The sequence below is a fragment of the Haliotis rubra genome, unplaced genomic scaffold (genome assembly GCF_003918875.1).
Source record: "Haliotis rubra isolate DU_JTF1 unplaced genomic scaffold, ASM391887v1 Scf417, whole genome shotgun sequence".
Taxonomy (NCBI): Eukaryota; Metazoa; Mollusca; class Gastropoda; order Lepetellida; family Haliotidae; genus Haliotis; species Haliotis rubra.
The window spans coordinates 558,054-564,053 of NW_025767099.1; positions in this window are offsets into that span (position 1 = coordinate 558,054).

Here is a 6,000-nt window from a genome sequence, read left to right on the forward strand (position 1 = left end):
TACTCGCAGACAAAAAACCGCGTGTGGACCTTTTGGTTCACTTTTGTGTTTACAATGTTGATAAAAGTGATGTTTGGGCCAATTTCTGGGTGTCATTGAGTATTTGAAGCACGGGATTATTTCATTTGCACCCCTGGCTAACCCCGTTGGTTCCAGATGAATTGATATCCGGCCTCTGTCAATCTGTCGACTTGTCTGTCTAACTCCTGCAAGAGCAAACTGGCGCGCAAAAGTTCATAGTGAAGAGTCTGATAGGTATTTTTCAGCATCAAGAGTTGCTTTGTATGTGAAGTATATATCGTATCTTGAACTGCTGGTGAAAACGTCGCGCTAATGTTGAACATTTTTTTCTTTTAAACGCAGTTTATAAAGTCGTGAACAAAATATTCCGTGAAACCAACAGGTACTTAAGGGGTGAGTCCAAGACCAAGTCCATGGATGTCAAAGTGTCATCATTAAATACACGTAGTGGTGTGTCCATGGACGTCAAGGAGCCACCATCAGCTACATGTAGGAATGTGTCCATGGATGTCAAGGGTTATCATCTGGTACACGTGGGGTGTGTCCATGCATATCATAAAGTCATCAAAGAAATGTTAAAGCTCGGCTTGAGCGAAAAAGGAGCACAAGCAACTGTGTGGTGACAAACTTGCTTAAACCTATCCAAATTCTACCTATCAAAAGAGGTTCCTCATCTCAAGCAAATGTGGAACCATCCTTTTCCTTAGAATACCTAAACTTACGAGCTTCAGGAACCAGTTCATAAGTATTCATTATACAGTGTCAGTCACTTTTCAAATTCATGACAATCTTGAATGAATTTGTTTCATTTAATCTGAAGTTCTCTCTTACTTAACAGTTCGTAATTGCCTGAACGGAATTATATTTCGTCTGATTGGTGGCGTCATAAAATGATAAACACACAAGTTAAACCAATCTTTGAAAAATGCATTTGTGATATATTTATCACTCCCTCTCCCTCAATAGTCTTGAACTTCTTTCAGAAAATACTATACTGTGCTTGATCCAAACTTCTTTCAGAAAATACTATACTGTGCTTGACCCAAAGGTCTAAAATGATGGGTTCCCAAAGGTCTCTCAGTATACCAACTTGATTTACACAGCAGATCAATGTATATAATGGTTACTTCAAAGGGAATCATCAGTGAGGCTGTTTTATCGATGTAATCCTAAGTGTCGCCAGATATTTATATAATATATACTCGAATCTAATCGACACATGGCCAAATTATGATGGATGACATCAGAGGTGTTCCATGAAACGAATCCTAAAAGTAAATGTGCGGGATATCTTGTATTTCAATGATTATTGAAAGTAAGTTCAAAACAAGTATACATTCGAACCAAACTTTAATTTACTTTGAGTGTCTACTAACACACAACGGATTGCCAAAGCTCGTAAATATCCTCCAATTAAATCTTCCAGAATGTCAACTGTCCTTGCAGAATACTTTGATTCTTGATTCTAGACGAAACACACAATCAGCTTCATCGGCACGTGGAGGGTCCTTGATTCTGTGTTCCGGTTGATGATCGTCAATCACAAGAATAGTATCCACTTTTGTTACTGTCCACTTCCGGGGACATCATCAACACATTATTTCGTGTACGACACTGGCTGAATATCTCCATCAGGATCACACCACTACAAGCATCCACTATCCACATCAGCCTCCACACACCAGGTCTATGACTGAATATCCATAGTGTTTGGGTAGAGGACCATGTCTCCAACAGGTTCGCACCACCCACACCAGCCTCCACACACCAGATCAATGACAGCGCCACCGTGGGTCCGTTTAATACTGTATACTTTGGCCGCAACTCCATCTCCAATCCACATGAGCTAGATATGAATAGACGTAACAAAAAGTGCATTTTACTTCACACGTCTGAAATTTGCTATAATTAGTACTTAAGTACTTAAGAATAGTTTATGGAAACCGTCAAGTCGGACTGGTCGTGCTTTATGCTCATTGAGTTGTCATGTTTCTGTTTTCATGTTTCCATGTTGCTAATATGTGTGTTGTTACCATTGCATTGTAGCAACACTACACGTTGGGAATCCATACCGAATAACGTATACGTCTTGTTACTTGGATCACGGTTAGAGCTGTTCAGTGTACATCATATATGTGTAGATGGGCATGTGTACCACCGTGACATTGTGGTGCCACCTTACAATCTCTTTCCATTTCAGGCATTCCTTTATTTGTTTGAACCCCTCATATACACAAGCCTTGCTCAGGGTTCATCGTGATACCATCATATTACATATCTAGCTGGTCACCTTTAGTGTCAGTTTCCTATGACTCTCCGATAAATGTTTCAATTAGTCTCTCACCTCATTAAGTAGCACACACCGTCGCTAATCTCGTTTCATGTACGATTCCTTCTTATGGTGATACCCAGTAAATACTATTACTGCTCATGCGCGACACTTCCTTTGTTCTCATGCAGTCCGCCATTACTCACATTGTTTACATTGTAGTGCTATCGAAATTCCCACCTCCACCCACATCGCCACCTATCTTCTGTCATAAGTTAATTGCTTTACCTTTACCAGCGTATTGTTCCTTTTCATGACACATGCTGTACGTTTAACTACTGTTCTAGTCATAGTTGTTACTTTTCGGTTGTTCATGTATTTATACATATAATCCCCTGTTCATTTCATGACACATGCGGTATCTTTAACTACTATTTTCGTCTTAGGTATTTCACTTTTGGTTATTCATATGTATATATAATTTCCTGAAACAATGTTTGACTGTGTCTTACACCAACGTGTAATGTAAGTCACGGCATTCTCGCTGAGTATGGCTCTTGTCTGGGTTTGGGCATGTTTTACCACAAAATAATCAGTCAGCTGGTAATTCACAGATTTATGGCATATAACTTAAGTAAGCTGCACCCGTCGGGATATTAGTTGTCAGCTACACTGTCATCTCTAGCTTGTTCATACCCGTCGGGATATTGGTTGTCAGCTACACTGTCATCTGTTGCTAGTTCATACCAGTCGGTGTATTGGTTGTCAGCTTCACTGTCATTTGTAGCTAGTTCATACCAGTCGGGGTATTGGTTGTCACCTACACGGTAATCTGTAGATAGTTCATACTCGTCGGGTAATTGGTTGTCAGTTACACGATAATCTGTAGCTAGATCATACCCGCCGGGGTATTAGTTGTCAGCTACACTGTAATATGTAGCTAGTTCATACCTGTATGTGTATTGGTTGTCAGCTACACGGTAATCTGTAGCTAGTTCATACCCGTCATGGTATTGGTTGTCAGCTACACTGTCATCTGTAGCTGGTTCACACCCGTCCAGGTATTGGTTAACAGCTACACTGTCATCGGTGGCTAGTTCATACCCGTCGGGGTATTGGTTGTCAGCTACACTGTCATTTGTAGCTAGTTCATACCCATCATGGTATTGGTTGTCAGCTACACTGTCATCTGTAGCTAGTTCATACCCGTCGGGATATTGGTTGTCAGATACACTGTCATCTCTGGCTAGTTCATACCCGTCGGGGTATTGGTTGTCAGCTACACTGTCATCTGTAGCTAGTTCATACCCGTCGGGGTAAAGGTCGCCAGCTACACGGTAAACTGTAGCTTGTTTATACTCGTCGGGGTATTGGTTGTCAGCTATACTGTCATCTGTAGATAGTTCACACTCATCGGGGTATTAGTTGTCAGCTACGCGGTAATCTGTAGCTAGTTCATACCAATCGGGGTATTAGTTGTCAGCTACACGGTAATCTGTAGCTACTTCATAACAATCGGGGTATTGGTTGTCAGCTACACTGTCATCTGTAGCTTGTTCATACCCATCGGGGTATTTGTCGACAGGTACACGGTAATCTACCTGGTTCATACTCGTCGGGGTATTGGTTGTCAGCTATACTGTCATCTGTAGATAGTTCACACTCATCGGGGTATTGGTTGTCAGCTACACTGTCATCTCTAGCTAGTTCATACACACCGGGGTATTAGTTGTCAGCTACACGGTAATCTGTAGCTAGTTCATACCCATCGGGGTATTAGTTGTCAGCTACACTGTAATCTGTAGCTACTTCATAACAATCGGGGTATTGGTTGTCAGCTATACTGTCATCTGTAGCTTGTTCATACCCATCGGGGTATTGGTTGTCAGCTACACTGTCATCTGTAGCTAGTTCATACACACCGGGGTATTAGTTGTCAGCTACACGGTAATCTGTATCTACTTCATAACAATCGGGGTATTGGTTGTCAGCTACACTGTCATCTGTAGCTTGTTCATACCCATCGGGGTATTTGTCGACAGGTACACGGTAATCTACCTGGTTCATACTCGTCGGGGTATTGGTTGTCAGCTATACTGTCATCTGTAGATAGTTCACACTCATCGGGGTATTGGTTGTCAGCTACACTGTCATCTCTAGCTAGTTCATACACACCGGGGTATTAGTTGTCAGCTACGCGGTAATCTGTAGCTAGTTCATACCCATCGGGGTATTAGTTGTCAGCTACACGGTAATCTGTAGCTACTTCATAACAATCGGGGTATTGGTTGTCAGCTATACTGTCATCTGTAGCTTGTTCATACACACCGGGGTATTAGTTGTCAGCTACGCGGTAATCTGTAGCTAGTTCATACCAATCGGGGTATTAGTTGTCAGCTACACGGTAATCTGTAGCTACTTCATAACAATCGGGGTATTGGTTGTCAGCTACACTGTCATCTGTAGCTTATTCATACCCATCGGTGTATTGGTTGTCAGATACACTGTCATCTGTGGCTAGTTCATAACCATCGGGGTATTGGTTGTCAGCTACACTGTCATCTGTAGCTAGTTCATACCCGTCGGGTAGTGGTTGACAGATACACCGTAATCTATACCTGGTTCATACCCGCCGGGGTAGTGGTTGTCAGATACACTGTCATCTGTTGCTAGTTCATAACCGTCGGGGTATTGGTTGTCAGCTACACTGTCATCTGTAGCTAGTTCATAACCGTCGGGGTATTGGTTGTCAGCTATACTGTCATCTGTAGCTACTTCATACCCATCAGGGTATTGGTCGACAGGTACACGGTAATCTGTACCTGGTTCGTACTCGTCGGGGTATTGGTTGTCAGCTATACTGTCATCTGTAGATATTTCACACTCATCGGGGTATTAGTTGTCAGCTACACTGTCATCTGTAGCTAGTTCATACCCATCGGGGTATTTGTCGACAGGTACACGGTAATCTACCTGGTTCATACTCGTCGGGGTATTGGTTGTCAGCTATACTATCATCTGTAGATAGTTCACACTCATCGGGGTATTAGTTGTCAGCTACGCGGTAATCTGTAGCTAGTTCATACCCATCGGGGGGTACACGGTAATCTACCTGGTTCGTACTCGTCGGGGTATTGCTTGTCAGCTATACTGTCATCTGTAGATAGTTCACACTCATCGGGGTATTAGTTGTCAGCTACGCGGTAATCTGTAGCTAGTTCATACCCATCGGGGTATTGGTTGTCAGCTACACTGTCATCTCTAGCTAGTTCATACCCGTCGGGGTATTGGTTGTCAGCTTCACTGTCATTTGTAGCTAGTTCATACCAGTCGGGGTAAAGGTCGCCAGCTACACGGTAATCTGTAGCTAGTTCATACCCGTCGGGTAATTGTTGTCAGTTACACTGCCATCTGTAGCTAGATCATATCCGCCAGGGTATTGGTTGTCAGCTACACTGTAATCTGTAGCTAGTTCATACCCGTCATGGTATTGGTTGTCAGCTACACTGTCACCTGTAGCTTGTTTACACCCGTCCAGGTATTGGTAAACAGCTACACTGTCATCGGTAGCTAGTTCATACCCGTCGGGGTATTGGTTGTCAGCTACACTGCCATCTGTAGCTAGTTCATACACGTCGGGGTATTGGTTGTCAGCTACACTGCCATCTGTAGGTAGTTCATACACGTCGGGGTATTGGTTGTCAGCTACA